Raw genomic sequence first — 22,510 nt, forward strand, 5'->3', positions numbered from 1 at the left:
GAAATTACAATACCCGAAGAATCATACGAAATACATGCTATAGATGAGTATCTGAGACGTGCAATTTCACAATATCCTTCCAATAAAGAGCAGAATGAAGATGCAATAGCGCTTCGCGCCAATCATAATATTCTAAAGAGCGAAATCAAATGCATCTATAGAATAAACTTTAATAAACCATACAATATAGGATCGTTGTTGGGATTCTCGTCGAATCGTATATTGCAACCTCACAAATGGCATGATTCGGATTTACCTATAAATATTATTAGCGTGAATATTATCCGTATAGAATGTAGCGTCACCACTGATGCGTACAGTAATGACGAGCGCGTACACACGATACATGAATTTTCACCGAGCGTGCCGCTAGGATATAAGATATCGGAAACGCCTGCACAGATCATTTATCTCCCGATCGTCGTACGGAGCATTATTGAGCTAACGATACGCATTGTTGATCAAGAAGGACGATTGTTGGATTTTCGAGGAGAGGAAGTTACTGTAAGATTGCGCGTACGGCGTCGACAAAATTAGCGTGTGATACTCGTGCTAAATGATATGGAGCACGTGAGAGATAATAATTTTACGAGGGACAATACTTTTGCGAGAGCAGCTGCGGCAGTGAGCGACAATAATCAGAGATCTCGTTACACTAAAAAGAAACTCAGCGCATTGAATCGCGAATTTTTAAAATCATTGGGATTCATCGTACGAAAAGATGATTGATATTTTGAATATTGGTGGTGAACCAGTCTTTGATGATCGTTTCGTCAAGGTTGAGACACATACATACAATCCATATGCTAACACATCGCTTGGACATAGCGACGAGATACGGATACCTATACACCACCAGGATTTGTACACGTTGCCGTGCGAAAGCTTTTTGTATGTCGAGGGAAAGTTGATGACATCTAAAATAGATGCAAATGAAACGATAATATTAACAAATAATTGTGTTGCATTCATGTTTGATGAAATTCGATATGAACTCAATGGTGTGGAGATTGATTGCAACAGAAACGTTGGAATAACTTCAACGATGAAAAATTATGTTTCTTTAACAACCGAGAGAAGTAAAATCTTGAAGAATGCTGGATGGGATTTGACACATAATGGGTCATGTAACGAAATTTGTATGTTCAACTTTTGCGTGCCGCTCAACATGCTATTGGGATTTTGCGAAGATTACAAGCGTGTTGTGATTAATGCTCGCCACGAATTAATTTTGATACGTTCGCGCAACGATAACAATTGTCTGTATGGACCTGCTGAAGCTGCTATTGAATTGATCAAGATACAATGGCGTATGCCTCATGTACTATTGAATGAGGTCAATAAACTGTCCTTGCTACGAGCATTGGAAAGCGGGCAATTCTTAAACATGAGTTTTCGTGCTTGGGATCTATACGAATTTCCTCTGCTACATAGTACAACCAAGCATTCGTGGACTGTGAAAACCGCCTTTCAGCTGGAAAAGCCGCGATATGTGATCTTTGCACTGCAGACTGGTAAAAAGAATGTTATGACAAAAGATGTTACTACATTCGATCATTGTAAATTAGCCAACGTAAAGCTCTATCTAAATTCGGAATCTTATCCCTACGATGATTTAAATTTAGATTTTGAAAAAAATAGATTCGCCCTCTTGTTTGATATGTACTCTCGTTTTCGCAAATCTTATTACGGGTGTGATATTGAGAATGTACTAACTATCGCGAAATTTCTACATTGCGGTCCTCTCGCAGTTATTGATTGTTCGCGACAAAATGATTCTGTCAAAAATTCTACCGTGGACGTGAGAATAGAGTTTGAATGTAAGGAAGATGTACCGGCAAATGCTACAGCCTATTGTCTCATCTTGCATGATCGTGTTGTCGAATATTGTCCGTTGTCCAACGTAGTTCGTAAAATTACATAATCAGCAATTATCCACTCCTCCGATGTAATATAAATGATTGAGATTTTTAACAATCGACATCAGTCGTCCAACATTCTTGCAACAAAATGGTTGTACCGACGTTTGTGGATCTGCAAGGATTTATTCTCAATAAACGATTTATCGTGAAGGAAGCGGCGATTCTTAGAAGAGGATTCATTGTTTCACATGCCCCGTACCATGGGGTGTGCTCATAAAATCGGAGAGACTCAAGCCTCATGGTTGACTCGAAATCATCATGGATTGCAATGGGAAGATGGAAACGTTCCATACAGCATGGCTCAGCGTTTGATTACAACAGCTATCGCTGGTATGATACAAGAAGAAGAAGAGTCATCCTCTCTTGTGTACGTAAAAGGCCATGAAAAGCGAGAATGGTTGACCGATATAATGGACGATGCGAGAAACGGTTTCATTATTGAGACCTTGGATGCAAACTATGAAGATATTCCTGCATTAAACAACTTAGATACTACCTATAGTATACGTTGCGATAAACATGTAAAAAATTGTGCTTTAGAAAATGTATTTAAAATATTTAATTGGTGGTCAAATCATCGCAATGATTCGCCACACCCTTTTTTTGAATAAATTAATATTGAAATAATATTATCTTTGTTCGCTCATTTTCCTCATACGCATACAAGTATTATATGTCCACACGTGCTCGTATTAATTTCAGCATGTGACAGAATTCTTATGTTATAATTTTTTAAATGTAATCGATTGAGGTTTGAATGTGGTTGATTGATGTTCGATCGAGGTACGAACATGGTTCGAAAGTGGTTCGAAGGTGGTTGATCGATGGATGTACGTGGTTCGATTGATATTCGATCGAGGTTGATTGATGTTTGATCGAGGTTCGAAGGTGGTTCGAAGGTGGTCGATTGATGTTCGATCGAGGTTCGAAAGTGGTTCGAAGGTGGTTGATCGAGGTATGAAAGTGGTTCGAAAGTGGTTTGAAGATGGTTGATCGATGTTTGAACGTGGTTCGATCAAGGTTCGATTGTGGTTCGAATGTGGTTCTATTGACGTTCGAAAGTGATTTGAAGGTGGTTTCAATTTTAAATATTATTCATATGCTTATTCTCATCATGGAATCTTTGTCTCGGACCATCTGTTTTCTTATCTCATGTACTGAGTAAGCGTTTGAGCTAATTCTTATGTCATACATCCCCTACTCTTTTTAACGTCAGCGGGTCTGTCTCCGCGATGTTCATCATAAAGTTTTTAGCGTTTGACGTGTTAGCATCTTAAACATTTTAAAATGGAATTTATTGGAGAGAGAGTGCGCCATGACGATCGACCCAGGTGGGTCGATATGATATTCCGTGACGATCGACCCATGTATCATGACTTATGGTACGTGAGTCGGTGCGTGAGGTGGTGGCTGCGAGGTGGGTGCGGATAGGTCGGGAGTATGACCGATACTATAATGACCTGCTGTGGGGCGACATAGAGGAAGAGGTCCCTGACGGCAAATGGTATGATGTGTGCTGCCTTCGCCAGTGGTTCGGGGAGGAACCTTATCCTCCTGAACATATTCTGGAGCCATTATGGACCTAGTAAGTATTTCTTTTCAATTATAAATTATTAAAATAATAAATTGATTAATAAAATAAATAATAATATATTTAATAAAAATTTCTGTCATGTAGGAGTTCCGCCCTGCCGCCTCGCAGCCACCGCCCCACCGCCACCTCGCAGCCACCACCACGCAGCCTCCGCCTCGTACCATAAGTCATGATACATGGGTCGATCGTCACGGAATATCATATCGACCCATGTGGTTCGATCATCATGGCGCTGCTTTATATATTTTATATGTATATAATATTTTAAATTTTAAATTCACACACACACACACATTTTGTAAATATACACACACACACACATACTCATTTTATAAATAAACATTATTTTAAATATTAAAATCGCGCTCTCCATCGCCGCATCATCTCGCTACCGCTATCTCTCTTTCGCGAACGTCTCTCTCGCGACATCTCTCTCTCACGTTCCTCTCTCCCCGCGGACCCCTTACCCAAAAGGTTTCATGCGGTCTTTCGCGGATTCCCCTCTCCCCGCAGACCCCTCACCTACAAAGCTTCATGCGGTCTTTCGCGGACGCCTCCCCCTCCCCGCGGACCCCTCGCGAACCCTAACCTTGCGGACGCCTCCCCCTCCCCGCGGACCCCTCGCGGACAAGGCACCAAAATTGCGGACGCTTCCCCCTCCCCGCGGCCCCTAACCTCGCGGACGCCTCCCCCTCCCCGCGGACGCCTCCCCCTCCCCGCGTGACGTCATTCCCCCTTCCCGCGGCCCCTAACCTCGCGGACGCCTCCCCCTCCCCGCGGCCCCCTCGCGGACCCTAACCTCGCGGACGCCTCCGCCTCCCCGCGGACCCCTCGCGGACCAGGCACCAAAATTGCGGACGCTTCCCCCTCCCCGCGGCCCCTAACCTCGCGGACGCCTCCCCCTCCCCGCGTGACGTCCTTCCCCCTCCCCGCGTGACGTCATTCCCCCCTCCCCGCGTGACGTCATTCCCCCGTGCCATGGGTTCCCCTCGCCCCTCACCCCCCCTCATTGCCCCAGGGTTAGAACTCTCCTAGTATCACTACTCTCGACAACGGTAAGAAATAGGAGAAATTACCAAGACACCTTTTTTGTACATCTCAGCGGGATCTACAAAGAAGGTGTCTTGATAATTTCTCCTATCTGTAACCGTTGTCGAGTTATCCAACTTTGACGAAAAAATTGGACGAAAAATTCATAACTCGACAACGCTAAGAGATAGGAGAAATTACCAAGACACCTTTGTTGTACATCTCATCGGGATCTACAAAGAAGGTGTCTTGATAGTTTCTCCTATCTCTAACCGTTGTCGAGTTACAGATTTTGAAAATTTGACCGTCATGGGTTCCTTACCTGAGATAATAACGCGGTCCGAGAACAAAGGAGGAATAACCGATATTGGTCCCCACTCTCGTTGGACCATCTAGACTTAGTAACTTGGAAACGGAGCGAGATTCCATCCTTGACCAAAAGACCTTTTTTATAAAAGGAATAAAATCCTATTCAACGACGATGACCATTCCCACTCTTTAAGAGGGTGAATACCTGTATCTCGTAAACGGTGCTTGGTAATGATATGGGATATACGCTATCGTAAGTAGGGCTCCTCGAACTTGGCTTTGACATCACTCGAGTGACTTGAGCAGAATGCTTCCAACTTAGAAACCGGGTGGTACCATCGCTTACAGTTAACAGTTTAACGTGTTGCTTGACATTCGTTAATGATATATTGTTTGGCGCACACACTTGTATATAATTGTAGATAGTAGTTGCAAGATTATACTTTATTGTAATTAGTTGTATAAATCGCTTATTGTTTGTAAATGTTTCAAATAGTGTTGTAGTCGATATAATCGGCGGGAGGCGATTTGGCAAATCGTTCGATATTGCGACTCACCGTATCGGTGCTGCCATCGATTGCCGCCGGCGATATCAAAATTGTCACGCAGGACGAAATTACTGCCTCACGGCTTCTCCTTTCCAGCGAGAAAGGAACTTGCTCACGGCGCCGTGAGGAGAGCGGACGGACCTCAACACGCTCCGTACTATAATACACACTCTCTCTCTCTCTTCTACTTGGATGGCTCTCACTATCTCTATCTCCGAACTGCTTATTGCCTGCTAGCTTGCCTGCTTGCCGCTAATTATTGCACTCTATGCATGAAGGTTGGATTGCATAAGGGAAGACCGGAGACGATCGAATTCCGAAGGAGGCCATAAATCGATGAGAGGAATCCACGTGCCGCCAATGGTGATTCGCTTTGCTTTAATTTGCTTGTTATTCTTTACCTTCTATTATTGAATTTGGTTGAATAACTTTTGCTAGATCGCCTATCCGACGAGACCAAAACCCTCGTCGAACATATATATATCAATTTATCGACAAATGCTTGTCATTGGTTGCATCCATCAGCCTCCGCCGAGTACACTCTCAGAGTACCGATTCTCGTTTCCATTACTTTCTCTACGTACGCGTCGCCTCCTCCATTTTATTATTATAACAATAGTTGAAAGCATCGTCCATTAGCCCTTGCTTTATCATAGGCGGGGGGAGGGGCGGAGCCCCTCCCCCCTGCACCCCCACCCTGTCTGCGCCCGTACTGCGTACTGGGGGGCTTCGCCCCCCAACCCCCATCGGGGGACTTTGCCCCCCCGACCCCCCATTCGCCCTACTCAAAATGACCCTTTATTTTTTATATCTAGTACTAGTTGCAATTTTTTCGTCACCCTCACTTTTACTCACTTTTTCGAGGGTCCGTGACTTTGAAAATATTTACAAATAATGCAAAATTCCACTAATCTCGGAAAAATTGATCAACGCTTGGACCAAGCGTCCTACGACCATGACACAGGTATACGTTTTTGTTGCTATCGACAAGGACTAAACAATGGTACCATCGAGATACGACCTCACCGCGTTCGTTTTTCAGATTCATACATGCATAGTACATCTTTTTCCCCCCCGTAACTCTACATGTATTGATCCTGGAATTTTTCCCATCTATATCCCTTCTCGAGTAATGAAACTTTGTCATTGAAACGCATCTCTCTTAATTTCAGAGTGTCGCGAGAACGCAAACGAGTTGGAAGAGACCGTCTTTTTCAAGACGCGTACGGTAAACCGTCTTTTTCAAGACGCGTGCGGTAAACCGTCTTTTTCAAGACGCGTACGGTAAACCGTCTTTTTCAAGACGCGTGCGGTAAACCGTCTTTTTCAAGACGCGTACGGTAAACCGTCTTTTTCAAGACGCGTACGGTAAACCGTCTTTTTCAAGACGCATACGGTAAACCGTCTTTTTCAAGACGCTGTTACAGGACGACCAAACAACCAAGGTAAGTGTTATATTTCCTTTTACTCGAGTGTTGCGTTTCTTTTCAGCTTTCGTTTCGTGCGTGTCGATAGTTTGCTTTTTCTTTTCAAAGGAGAAAGCGTTTGCAAGCTAGCGTTAACACCTGCTGCTGCTGACACTCGGTCCTCGAACAAGACCCGATAAACCGTCTTTCCGCAGACGAGAAAAATGTCGTTTTATCAACACGACACGGACAACAGCGAGAGGAGCGACACGTTCGACATGTTAAACGCGCGAATCGTTGATTTTGATTACCAGAGCGGATTCGACGTGACGACGACAGGCGACATTGATTCCTTCATCTGCTGCTGTTACACCGCCGAGCCGTTCCACTGTAACTTCTCGTGCGACATTAATGTCAAGCCGAGTAAAATTTTTAAGTCGCAAAACACCAAACTGACGTGTTACTTGAACAAACGGAGAGAATTCGCGCGACCGTACCAGACGGGATTCAAGGCGGCGAGCGACCGTATCGATGCCAAGAGAACTTGGTACGAATTTAGATTGGGCAGAATCGACAATCGGGCTCTTTTCGTTTTGTTTCAAATGGACCTCTCGTCCATCTCTCATGCGCATTCCTCCGCAAACTTCCGGCTCAAACGACGTACGACGAAGAGGGACTTCTTCGAGCTTGCTGCGCAGTTCCCCAGTTCTCCAAGTTTATCATCCGAGCGGCTCGACTACTGGACAAGAACACCGAGACCGCCAAAGGCGGCATACGTTACGTGCGACAAGACGTGGACAGGTCGTACAACGTAATGAGCGCGAATTACAAACAATTTACAAACCTATTGTCCAACGTTCTCGCGACCAAGAGTCAGTGCAACACCTGCGGTATGACGTGCGCCAGATTCTATATCGCCCAACACGGGATGCGTTTGAACAAGATAAAAGCTCATCATCTTCTGCAACAAGCCATCGCGTTGGACCACCGTCATATAGACATCCTCCAGGTGCATCGCGCCGACACGCTCAACTGTTCGGACGGCGACGTCCTCCTCGTAAAACTGGACGGCAAGAGTCGCGACTCGTTGGCGTACGTCTTTCGAGACGCCGTAAATATCGTCGGCAAAATCGATAGATATCGTACCGGATTTCTAGCAAACTTTGGCTACTTTAGAAGACACGCGTCGGCCAACCAGCATTGCGTGACGTACGCGCAAGCGTACAGCTCCGCCGCGAAAATGGCCAGACCGTCCGATTCCGGCTTCATAGGCGCGTACGTCGTTTGCCGCGGTTACGCCGACAATTCGCGTATTATGAAGCAACTAGCAGAGAACACTAAGCAATATATACGCGACATAATTTCTTACTGCGAGAATTATATCAAGACCAGACACGCTCTAAGAATAGAGGAGGTCTTCACTCTGGATCAGAGGCGAGTGGGCAACATAGTCGACGCCATCAACGACTCGTACGTATTCGACGATAACGCCCTTTGCATCGTAACCTCTCTCTTGTTGGCGCACCACCTCATATACCGCATGTCCCGCTGGGAAAGGTACATCGATCGAACCATCGGATCGGACTTGCGCTTCCTCCACCATCTACTCAATCTTGAGGACAAGTACGATCGGTCTCCCTTCGTTCTGCCCCATATTATCGCCCGAGCGATAAAAGCGGAATTTAGGATTATGTACTTTGTCCACGGCCGCAGCACCGTGTACAATTATCAAGTGATGCGGCTCATGTTCGAGGGAGGAACCGAGAACGCCTCTTGCACGCAACGTGTAGTGCGCATAAAGAAATTGCACGATCCAGAGACCGATCGACAGGCCTTTCCGCTATTCTCGCTGCGCGTGCCGAGACACATCGCTGTCGTCGCGCGATTCGTGGCCGATGTAGGCCGACTTATCAACGACAAACTTTTTCTCGACGAGCCAAACATCGAGAGATACTTCTTTACGTATTACGCGTCCTGGGCCTACACGCACTGCTTTTACACGCAAGCGTACCTCGACATCGCAGACGTGACCAACGAGATCACGGTATTTTAGAAAATTACGAGTCGGCGTTCACCTTTCGACAATTTCTGCGTCGAAAGAGAGAGGCCGGCTGGCAAAGGAGCGACGTATTCTTGTCCGGCACTGTGCAAGCGGACAAAGTATCTCGCGCACTCGCGTTGAATCCAACGGGCACGTTCGGAAAAGTTGTTCTCTCCAGCGCATATGTCACGGATAGAACAAACTTTTTCCAGACCGTTACTCAATTTGTAAAATCGCATGTTCACGTATTTCCCGCCAATCTATTGGACATTGAGCGCGACGGCGGAGGAGCCACCGTCAGAAAAAACAACTGGCTAGTGGTCAAGTGCGGCTGTTACATCTCTGTTCCAGGTTACGGAACACTGACGTTGAACAAGGCCCGACAATACTTTAAAGAGGCAAACCGAGGCGTCAAAATGAAACAAGGCGAGAAGAACGAGAAACGACCAAGGCGACAACGTATAATAGTCACGTCCGAGGAAGAGAGCGACAAAAACAAAGACGTCTCGACGCGCAATGGCCTCGACGCCATCGACGCTCAAACGTGCGCCGACTTGACTTTTACCAACCCATCCACAACTTTGCAGGAAAATATTTCCCTACGAGACAACCATGCACGAGTAAACGTGTACGAAGACGCCGTCGATACGTCCGTATTAAAATATGTAAACGACGACCAGCGCCCAACCGTATACTCAGACGCTATTCCCGGTACGTCGACAGACAACGTTCCGTTCCTAGCACCTCGACCGATTCCGATAACACAAAAACGAAATATAGTTGCCAACGAGACGACAGTCGAGCAACCATCGCCATCGTCCAAAGACGACAAGGACAAGCAGGAGGAGGAGGAGGAGGAAGAGGACGTTCTTCTTTCTTCTTCAACTGACGCAACCGTTGTCAAGCGAAACAGAAAAAGGACAAAAAAGAATGTCGTCGTTCAAACCAGGCGTTTCTCCACCCGCTTAAGAGACAAGAGAGATAAACGCAGCGATGTCATCACCATATCCTCGATCGACACCTTCAGCACCGCTGCCAAAAAGAGAAAGGCGTCAACCCTATCGATATCTTCCGGGAGCGCCATCACCAAGAAACCTAAGTCGAGCGCCGGTGGCAAACGATTGACCGTACGGTCAGTCGCCACGTTTAATGCAGACATGGACCAACAAATAATGACGACAGCTCTGGTAACGGGAAATGTTACCAGTCGCCGAGTATGGTCTAGACTCATCCAAGATAATTTGCATCTCTTTTCAAACTGTACCATCAATGACTTAATTGCCGGTAGGACACCTTGTATGCATATGTGTATATATATATACATATATATATTACTCAAACTAATTAATATAAATATTTTTCAATAATGTTATTAATGTTGTTACTTCTATATAGATAAACAAACAAAAGAAATTTGTTCTTTTTTACAGGAAAATTCTCCATCAACATCGAACAAAACGAAAGGGCTCACCATTAATAATAAGGCCTCAAGTATAGAAAAAGATGCAACTTTCAAAAAAGCAAATATAAAAATATATGAAGATAAAGAAAACGATTATTGCGTAAAATTACGATCGAGAACAAAAAAAGATTGATTGTAAGTTTTCCTTTTTTTTAAGAAATCATTTAATTTAAATAATTTTTTAATATAACCTAACAAATATAAAGAATTAAATATTGTACATATTAATAAATAATGAGAAGAATTAATCTTGCAAAATTTATCCCTCAATAAATAATTATAATAAATGTTGGAATCAATCTTAATTTAAATGTATTATATTAAATAAAATAATATTAAATTTATTCAGAAAAAAATAAAATTGAAATTATTAATATATTATTATAAATATTAATTCTACTTTTCTTTAAAAGTTTTTCTTTCGATTATCATGTAGTTGAATAACTATATAAATATTAAAATCCCCATATTTTTAATGTTAACAAAACTAAACATTCTCTCTCTCTCTCTCTCTCTCTCTCTCTCCCCCTCCCTCTCTCCCTCCCTCCCTCTCCCTCTCCCTCTCTCCCTCTCCCTCTCTCCCTCTTTCCCTCCCTCTCTCTCTCTCTCTCTCTCTCTCTCTCTCTCTCTCTCTCTCTCTCTCTCAGGATATGGCAATTTCAAAAAAATTAATATCTTGGAAATGGAATTATTTTTGCCAAAAGAACGAAAATATTACATGTTGTTCTTGGTGTAAACAAGAATTTGCATTAATTAAAGATGCCACTCATTTAAAAAAGCATTTAAGAACAAGGCTTACTAACGTGGATCTGAAAAATAAAAAGGATTAGGAAAAAAATTTTATTGATAGTGACGAAAAAAATTTTATGCAATGCACACTTTGTAAAAAAGAGATATCTATTATAAAATATCTGATAGAATGGACAAGCGTTTATCAGATGACCATGATTTAAATTTTAATAAGGAAGAAAACGACTATTTATTTATTAAAAACAAAATTTTTAAAAATGACAAATTTTGGCAATGTAGTAGTTGCCCTACAAATTTGGAAACTATGATACCAAAAAAATGTTAGAACATTTTAAACATCATAATTTAATTATGAAAACAAATAAAATAGTAAGTATTAATATGTATGTATATATATATATATATATATATATATATATATATATTACCAGATACCACTCACTTAAAAGAGCATTTAAGAACAAGACATACTAACGTAGAATTGAGAAATAAAATAGATTGGGAAAAAAATTTTATTTATAGTGACAAAAAAATTGTATGCAATGCACACTTTGTGAAAAAAAGATATCTATCTATTATAAAATATCTGATAGAATGAACAAGCATTTAACAGATGACCATGATTTAAATTTTAATAAGGAAGAAAATGAATTACTCTATTGCCAAAAGAACGAAAATATTACATGTTGTTCTTTGTATGAATGAGAATTTTCAATAATTAAAGATGACACTCATTTAAAGGAGCACTTGAGAACAAGACATACTATGGAAATGAGAAATAAATGGAATTGAGAAATAAATTAGATTGGGAAAAAAATTGTATTTATAGTGACCAAAAGATTGTATGCAATGCACACTTTGTGAAAAAAAGATATCTATCTATTATAAAATATCTGATAGAATGAGCAAGCATTTATCAGATGACCATGATTTAAATTTTAATAAGGAAGAAAACGACGTTATTAATGGTGTTACTTCTATAAAGATATACGAACAAAAGAAATTTGTTCTTTTTTACAGGAAAGTTCTCCACCAACAGCGAAATATAAAATAAAAGGGCTCATCATTAATAAGGCGTCAAATGACGGAACAAATGAAAGCAACTTATAAAAAACCAAATATCACAATATACGAGGATAAAGAAGAGAATGATTATTGTTCAAAATTACGGTCAAGGACAGAAAAGCTTGAGTCTTCGAGATGGTATCTTTGCGCAAAATTGCGTGTAATCGACTTTCTTTTTTTTCTCTTCGTCACTTGAATTGTCTAGCTTTATATATATATGTAATCTTCGGTGTCATTGAATATACTGCACAAGTTCCTCTAAAAACAGTTATCTCTTCTTTATATGAATCTCTCTACTTATTACTAATTCATGTCTACAAGTCTACACACGTACAATCACTTACGCAAAATTTTACTATTAATCTTTATAGAGAAGTATGAATTTGTATCTTTCTTCTCGACATTTTCGATTTTATGTTGTGTACTCTATAAGAAGAAAAATGTCATTAATGATAACATAAATTACTTTTAAAGAAAATAAATTTATTACACATGTAGAAAATGTAAAAGTTATATATATATATATATATATATATATTTAATTTTTAAGTTTATTGAAGGTAATTCTTATTGAGAATGAGCAAAAACGTGTACTATATTCTCTTGCGAACAATACAGACAGAAGGTGAGGAGGATAAGCGCCGCCGGAAAAAGACCAGAAACGGAAGTGAACTAAAACTGACATTTTATCGACCGACAAACATAAATTATATGGAGCGATAATTTGAGATCATAAACTCTAACACCCCCAATTGATCTCCAATTATTATAACTCAAATAGACCCATGCCACGACGACACAATTCCTTTTTCTCATAAAAAACTGGCTTTGTTAAGGAATCTGCTGGAATATGCTATGTTGTTTGTGACATTTACAATTTGCACGAATTATTAGGTATGAAATTCTTTGAAAAAGATTCGTGTAATAAAAAATAAAAATAAAAGTAGTCAATCTATCAATGCTTCAAATGATGTTACTAATATAAATAACGAAAAAACATTTACAATTACATTAACGCACAAAGAATATCAGGATTTATTAATTACAAAAGTGTATGGTAGATGAGTCTGCATCCGATTTAAAAACAACGAATGGGGAGATATAATAGCTCAAAAACTTTACAATAAAACAGAAATTCAATGCGGAATCAATTTTAAGAGCCATTATTTATCAAAAAATGTTGATTACGATAATATTGATAGTCAGCATATTATTATACAGAGTGCTTGGTAATCAGGGTTGTAAACCGAATCGAACCGTTGAAGTGTGTACGCTCCGAAAGAACGCATCAAAATGTGAATTATAAAATCTCTCCGATCCGGAGCAAACCGTTTTTTATTATAATTTAAAATGCTCCGGTATCAAACTGGAGCATAAAAAAACTGGTTTTGGAGCGGTTTTCTTTATTTAAAAAAGAGTTTAAAAAGAGAAAAATATAATAAATTAATATATATTATTATTGATATGTACATATATATTGTGACGTACCGTTTTTCAAGCGTCCGTCACAAGGGCCGAACGGCCCGACCGCGGATGATTTTCGGAGTCTCTGCTCTCCCGTCTTGCGGAGAGACAGAGCGTGAGCAACACGAGCGCGAGATCGGACGCGATCTCGCTGCTTGCTAAGTCCCTTGCGCGTGGAATTTTGCGTAGCAACTATGAAGAGTTGTCATAGGAATTGTTTATACTAAAATAAAACACTATTACTTTGATCGTAATCCTTCGCTTTCCAATTTTCATTTAGCAATCGTTGCTAGCAATTGAGCTGCTCCGTGCATTTTCTGAGTGTTATATAAGTTTATAATGTTTAATTCTAATATGATATAGTTACGTAGTTTTGTAATCTGCAATTAATATGGACAACACTAACGAAGAAATTGCAAGCGCCGAATATACAACTCGACCTGCAAATTTTGTAGACATTTATTTTGCTTACAATTGTAACGATACCCCCGTTAACCGGCCGATTACCGGCGAACACCGGCCGGGCGATGCAGCAGGCGCAATGCGCCACATCTTAATTATTTATTATTATGCCGTTATACCAACCGCTATTCGATACAACGTCCCGCGCTTATCACCGCGCGACGATCCCGAGCGATACCGAGAGCGAACGAAATTCACCGAAGAGACTCTCGACCGAGATCTGGAGCCGTATAAAAAGAGCGGCTCCAGACAAGAGAGCTCACTCCGTTCTCCGATCCGCTCTAGCGCTGGTATAGCTCCTAAAAACGAATCCGATTCCAGAACACTCGTTAACGGCAAGTTACGGGGTTGGGTGTATCCAGCCTCCGGTGGGTGTTCTCACCACCGCCACATAACGAGATCCTCTCTCCGCATTTACAAGCGAACGGATCGGGAGTGCCCGGTCTCTACCGAGAGTTTTCGGTTTTCGGAACCGCTCTCCTGTTTGACTCCTTGGTACCGGACAAGATCTGGAGGTAGGGAGTTCCCTGCCTTGGACGGGAGTTTCCGTCACCGGTAACCATTCCTGGGGCACCCTAATATCCAGTGGTCAGAACCGCGATAAATCCCACGCCCACACGCGATTACGATCGTGCGAAACGCGCGTATAAAGAAACGCGCGTTCGATATATCGAACGCTCTCTCAAGCGTACGAGAGAGAGCGGACGAAAAAAACCACGCATACCAAACCCACGTGCTCGACCCCGCCGCACCCCGCTTCAGGCACCGTCTCCACTCGCGCGCCGACATCACACCGCGCGCGAGACGGTTCATCGGTTCTACCCTTTAAACCGTCCTTATAAACACGTCCAGGGCGTTAACCCCGTGTATACATATAACCGAAACATATCTTCTCGATACACCTTATGTACTGCCGTCCGAAATATTTACTGCATCGCTTTCATTAAATCTATGTTGCCGCGAACAACTCTCTGCATTTACCCGAACTATGTAACGTACTATTCTCTTCAGCTGTACTTTATCACGAACCACTCGATGTATTAATCAGAAGCCTTTGGCACGCTGTCACGCTGTCACGCGATAATATTTATCCGACGCCCGTAATACCGAGCGATCTCTCGGTGTATTATACCGCCGTCCATTTACTTGTATTTATCCGTAACCGTCAGTGTTTTGTTATCTTACGTTGTAATATCTCGCGAACCACTTTCTTTGTATTAGTTCATGAATTCTTTTGAATAAACTGTTTTCTTTAATTTAAATACCGAGTCACCGTCTTGTGTTTCGCACACGCCCTTTCCCGAACCTTGTGATCACGACTGAGCGACGTCCGGCCGTCTCGGGAAAACGGCCCTTTACATTGGCGCCCGAACAGGGACCTGACCGTCACCGACCGCGTAAAACACAAGACGCGTGAAAACACGCCTCAATGAGAACGCAGGTACACGCTCTCATTAAAGAACCATTAATCGCGCTCGCTATCAACTTCGGAGTTGACCCCACGGGCACCGTAGACGAACTCCGTCGCCGGGTCAAGAATTATATGGACGCATCCACATCCGGGATGGCGTCCACACGGGACACACCCGTACCGTTGCTCGACCCACCGAATCCCTTCGTGCAGCCGACCCGACCACCTACACCGCCCGACGATACGCGGACCATAAACCAGATACGGAAGTGGGGATGCCATTTCGACGGGAAGGATCCCCTCGCGTTTCTCGAACGCGTAGAGGAATTACGACACGCGTACGGTATCTCAGAACCGCAAGTCCTACAAGGATTACCGGAGTTATTGCGGGGAGAGACCTTACTTTGGTACCAAAATAACCACGACGATTGGCAAAGATGGGGGGATTTTGAGCAAGCATTCCGGACGCAATTTTTACCGCGACGCTATCAGGCCGCCCTCCGCCGTGAAATCACCGACCGTCGCCAGAAACACAACGAGAAATTTAGCAAGTACGCTACCGAGATACTGACGATGAGACGCGCCGGCGGGTATCCTCGCTCAGAACAACTCGACCACCTATACGAGAATATGCATCCAGAGTATAAATTGTACGTACGGTACGAGGACGCCGTGAACCTTACGAAATTACAAGCCCGCGCGACCGAGTACGAGGAGATCGAGCAGCAACGGCGAGCGGCGCGCCAAGACGATCGGTCCGACCCCCCGAAGTCCACCGTCGCTTCCGCTTATAACCGCAACGAGTGCTGTTGGCGGTGTAAGCAAAGGGGTCACACGCGATTCGACTGCAAGCGCCCGCCGCGGAAATTCTGCTCGCAATGCGGGAAAGACGGCGTGTTAACCAAAGAATGTCACCCGCCGGCGCGAAACGCGGCGCGGACCGGGACCACCGCAGCCGACACCAGCATCCCGAGCTCCTCATAAGATACACGCCGCGACCACACATTCCCGTACGAATCCACGGCCAACACTATCAGGCGCTACTAGATACCGGGTCCGAAGTATCGTTTCTTAATGACGAGACCATCACGAAGCTGCAACAACGGGAGTGTGGCGTCGATCCTTACGAAGGACAAATCCAGATGGCCGACGGCATCTCGGCCGATACCCCGGGGTCCGTCACCGTCACGATACACATTCAGGGCCGAAGATACACGCATACCTTTTTAGTATTACCGACTTTAGATAGCGCCGTGCTTATCGGGGCCGACCTGTGGATCCGTACGGCAATCGCGATAACGCCACCGCCGTCACGCAGCTGGCCGACACAATCACCAAAATGCGACGTTGCCGGGGGGCTGAGAAGGAAAACAAACTCGGAAGAGCGACGGATCCAGGACTTCTTGAAGGTCGAACTCAAGAAGTTCGACGCGAGTCACGGGCCGACCGAACTAGCCCAGCACCACATTCGATTACGGGATCCGAACCAGATCAAACAGCGATATCGACCGCGAAACCCCGCCATGCAGGCCATTATCGACAAGGAAGTGGAGGAAATGGAAGCAGCAGGGGTAATTGAACCATCGCACAGCGCATGGAGCTCCCCGGTCGTGATCGTGAAGAAAAAGGACGGCAACCACCGGTTCTGCATTGACTTCCGCAAGGTCAACGACGTCACCGAGAAAGACGCGTATCCCTTACCGCAAGTAACCGCCACATTAGACAAACTCCGCGGCGCGAAGTTCCTCACCACCCTCGACTTAAAGAACAGATACTGGCAACTCCCGCTCGCACCCGGTAGTCGACCAATCACCGCCTTTACGATACCCGGCCGGAGACTTTACCAATTCACCGTAATGCCGTTCGGTCTGCATTCCGCCCCCGCAACGTTCCAACGATTATTGGACCAAGTCATCGGCCCAGCACTCGAATCGCACGTCTTTGTATACCTGGATGACATAATCGTCATTAGCCGGACGTTCGAGGAGCACTTAAAACTGTTAGCCGAAGTATTTCGCCGACTACGCGCCGCCAAGCTCCGACTAAACCCGGAGAAATTTTGTCGATTTTGTGTCGATAGACTGAGTTACCTCGGACACGTAATCGACCACCGCGGAATCCGCACCGACCCTGATAAAGTCAAGGCCGTCGCCGAGTGGCCAACCCCGACGACCGTTAAACAAATACGCCAGTTTTTAGGGATCGCCTCGTGGTACCGACGATTTACCGAGAATTTTTCTACCATCGCCGCTCCGCTCACTCGACTAACAAAGAAAAACGCGCGTTGGGGGTGGGGCCCGGAAGAAGAAAAGGCGTTCCGAACCCTAAAAACGACACTAATCACCGCACCTGTACTCGCGTGCCCCGATTTCACGCGTCACTTCACTCTCCAGACGGACGCTAGCGCCAACGGACTCGGGGCGGTGTTAACCCAATATTTCGACGAAGGGGAACGCGTAATCGCGTATGCAAGCCGGACGTTAAACAGCGCCGAGCGAAATTACAGCGCGACCGAGTTAAAGTGCCTCGCGGTGGTATGGGGAATTAGGCGAATGAAAAACTATCTGGAGGAAGGCTACGCCTTCACCGTGATCACGGACCACCAGTCGCTAAAATGGCTGCAGAAACTCGAAACATCCAGCGGGAGACTGACCCGCTGGTTATTCAAATTACAACAGTACGATTTTAAGGTCAAGTACCGCCGAGGCACTCTGAACCACGTCGCCGATGCACTCTCGAGACAACCCGTAACTTGCGTCGTCACTCCACCCCAATGCTCCTGGTATCGCCGACTGCACCACGCCGTGACCCAGGATCCCGACAGACATCCCGACTACCGCATTGAGGACGGGAAATTGTGGCGACACATCCTCCACAGCCTCGACTTCAAGGACACCCCCGCTGACACACAGTGGAAGGAATGCACCCCGAGAAAACGCCGCCGCGAGATTTTACGACGGCACCATGATGCCCCGACCGCCGGACACCTCGGCATTGCAAAAACCATCGCCCGCATTGCCGAAAGATATTACTGGCCGGGGATGTTTAAAGAAATCGCGACGTACGTACGGAACTGCCCTAACTGCCAAGCACACAAGGCAACGCAACAACCGCCCGCCAGATTGCTACACGCGACGGCCATGGAACGCCCATGGACTCAGGCAACCGTCGACCTCGTCGGGCCTCTCCCCCGGTCACCCCAAGGATATAACTGGCTTCTCGTCGCGCAGGACCGCTTTTCCAAATGGACAGAATTGACACCACTCCGCAAGGCCACCGCTTCCGCCGTCACCCAAGCCATCACCGAACGCGTCATCCTGCGCCACGGATGCCCGGAATCAATACTCTCCGACAACGGCAGGCAGTTCATATCGCACGAGTTCACCGAAAGATTAGTGGCTTTCCATATACGTCACCACATCACCCCGGCATACCGCATTGCAATCCTATTGAGCGCACGAATCAAGACGATGGTCAGCCAGTATGTGAATAAAGACCATCGCAACTGGGACGAACCTGGCCGCTATTCAATTTGCGTATAACAATGCGACCCACGAGGCTACCGGGTATACGCCGGCATTCCTCAATCACGGCCGCGAATTGGCCGCGCCCCGGCAGTCCGAAGGCCCGAACGATCTACCACCAGAACCGGACAAAGTCAGGAAGAACCTAGAAGAAGCGTATGAACTCGTCCGAATAAACTTGGCGCGAGCCTTCCACCGACAAGAACGATATTACAACTTCCGGAGGCGACCATGGAAACCGAAAGTCGGAGATTGGGTATGGAAACGAGACCACCCGCTCTCGAATCGAGCCGCCAATTTTAATGCAAAATTGGCGCCCAAATACATTGGCCCGCTCGAAGTACGGCGAATCATCTCCCCGGTTATCGTGGACCTGCGCAGTCAACGAGGAAAATGGTATAAGCGCGTACACGTGCAAGACCTAAAATCCGCGCATCGCGAAGGTCACCATAATAATCACAACGAAAGAAACACCGATGATGACACCGAAGAAAACAATAACAATAACGGGGGTGACACGGAAAGCGCTGTTACCGAGGAGACCGAAACTGAGGACTAACCGTTTCACTCGTTATCGAAATGCCGAACCCAACGGACGATATTCTCGAAGCCATCAACGCGATCCTCGGCGAGCCGGATATATACCCGCGCCGCCGGAGCAGACCACGAGACAAACGGTCAAACAACCGCCAACAAGGCCACCCAGGGTCCGTACCATGATTCAGCGGTCCGACCATGTGAACCGCCGGAAATTAGAGGGACTCATGGCAGTACCACCACCACCAGCCAGGAAAAGAGCCACACCGACCAGCAGCGCGAACCCGCCGAACGAGGAGCGGCCACGACTACTGATGCCAACGGGACCGTTACCACCACCACCGATCCGCGTGCAGGTCGAACCCGGAATGGAATTTGACGTTCCACATTTCGCCGTCCACGTAGGGCGAAAATACAAGGTTCGCTCTCCTCAAGGCCGATGGGTCCTCCGATTATCCAAGGCCGGAGAACTCACGTACCGCCGCCGTATAGAATAGGCCCCACGGCATCACGAACCCGCCGCCGACCGTACTCTAGGCCTCAAAATTCAGGCCTCCTTGACCAGGGGGGTAATGTAACGATACCCCCGTTAACCGGCCGATTACCGGCGAACACCGGCCGGGTGATGCAGCAGGCGCAATGCGCCACATCTTAATTATTTATTATTATGCCGTTATACCAACTGCTATTCGATACAACGTCCCGCGTTTATCGCCGCGCGACGATCCCGAGCGATACCGAGAGCGAACGAAATTCACCGAAGAGACTCTCGACCGAGATCTGGAGCCGTATAAAAAGAGCGGCTCCAGACAAGAGAGCTCACTCCGTTCTCCGATCCGCTCTAGCGCTGATATAGCTCCTAGAAACGAATCCGATTCCAGAACACTCGTTAACGGCAAGTTACGGGGTCGGGTGTACCCAGCCTCCGGTGGGTGTTCTCACCACCGCCACATAACGAGATCCTCTCTCCGCATTTACGAGCGAACGGATCGGGAGTGCCCAGTCTCTACCGAGAGTTTTCGGTTTTCGGAACCGCTCTCCTGTTTGACTCCTTGGTACCGGACAAGATCTGGAGATAGGGAGTTCCCTGCCTTGGACGGGAGTTTCCGTCACCGGTAACCATTCCTGGGGCACCCTAATATCCAGTGGTCAGAACCGCGATAAATCCCACGCCCACACGCGATTACGATCGTGCGAAACGCGCGTATAAAGAAACGCGCGTTCGATATATCGAACGCTCTCTCAAGCGTACGAGAGAGAGCGAACGAAAAAACCACGCATACCAAAGCCACGTGCTCGACCCCGCCGCGCCCCGCTTCAGGCGCCGTCTCCACTCGCGCGCCGACATCAAACCGCGAGCGAGATGGTTCATCGGCTCTACCCTTAAATGCACTACTTGATACGCGTATCAAGTGCTCGATGCAAACTAGGCCTATGTGTTTGGGATGTGCGACCAAAACCGAGGCCCGATAGTAGTACCTATAGGGTGCGTTCGTTTATGCAGAATGCCGCAGATGTCGTTCGTTTACTCCGCCTTAGGGATGGGCGATGTTGAGAAAAAACATCGATGTCAAAATAATCGATTATTTAAAACATCGATTATTAAGAATCGATGTTTTTAAAGAAACATCGGAACATCGATTATTGTATATCGGTAAAGTAGAAATAGACAAGGAATTAGAATCGTAGGTAATTGTACCTACAGTTCTGTGAGTGTAATTATAGGGTGCGTTCAGAAAACACAACAGTTGCACAACGTTACTAGATTTATTTATATTTCTTCATATGAAAATCTAGTAACGTTGTGCAACTGTTGTGTTTTCTAAACGCACTCATAATCGACATCAATCGATCAATCGGTCAATCGGTTATAAACGTCAAACGTCTGCGCAAATACGTGACTTTTCGAGAGATGATAAAAAATTAAGTGTTTACCTTACACTAAACAAAATCGACAAAATAACTTTATTTAAATAAATAAGATCGCAAGATCTCAAGATACATACAATATACAATACTCAAAGCTGCGCTGGGATCATGACTCATGAGTACCCGTCGTAGGCGAATCCGTCCGGTCAGCACTACATAAGGTTTGTTCGCATCGCATGCCCCAACATGCTCCTTCTCACTCCAGTGCGCTGTGATTGGTGATCACAGGTGATTAGACCAATCACAGCGCATTGGAGTGAGAAGGAACACGTTGGGGCATGCGACGCGAACAAACCTATAGGCTACATAGCTCTTATTATATCTTATTATATCTCTATATGTAAGACCATAGTATAATTCGTACAGAGTGAATATGATTATTTTTCATCGATGTTTCAGAAATAAACATCGAACATCGATTAATCGGTTCTAACAAACATCGGAAAAAAATAATCGATTATGAGAAAAAAACATCGACGATCGATTAATCGGAAAACATCGCCCATCCCTACAGTTTGTTGTTCGTTTAAGCAGAGCTGCGGCCTATCTGCGCAGCCATCTCGGAGGTCCTGCTCTGGATGCTCTGCTCGCAGTACTGCCACAGTCTGCGTAAACGAATGTGAAAATGCAGTGTCCATTGTTAAGCCGGTTGAACTTGGTTAAGCGTTGTCTGAAAAATTAATTCAATATGAGTTATGTTGATAAAAGTTCAGAACAAAGAAGGTGGAGAACAACTCCAAATAGATCCTACAAAACTCAAAGTAATGCAAGGTAAGTAATACAATAAAACTATGAAGTCTGTTAATTCATATTTGCGATCAAATTAACCTAAAAATGCACATTTATCAAGAATATAAATTTAAAATAATCTGTTTTAAAATAATGTGCTTTATATAAACAAATTCAGTAACTTTTTGTGGTTTGTTTTTATGAATTTATCTCAGATGCAGTTCTGTTACAGTCGTTCCTAGCTATAAAGCTACTTCGTCTCCAGTTAGTTTGGAAAGATCTGAGAAGTCTACATTCAACAACATTTCAATCCTGCCGTCATCACTTC

The sequence above is a fragment of the Prenolepis imparis genome, unplaced genomic scaffold (assembly GCF_030444845.1).
Source record: "Prenolepis imparis isolate NDT839.2.m4 unplaced genomic scaffold, iyPreImpa1.0 SCAF_39, whole genome shotgun sequence".
Lineage (NCBI taxonomy): Eukaryota > Metazoa > Arthropoda > Insecta > Hymenoptera > Formicidae > Prenolepis > Prenolepis imparis.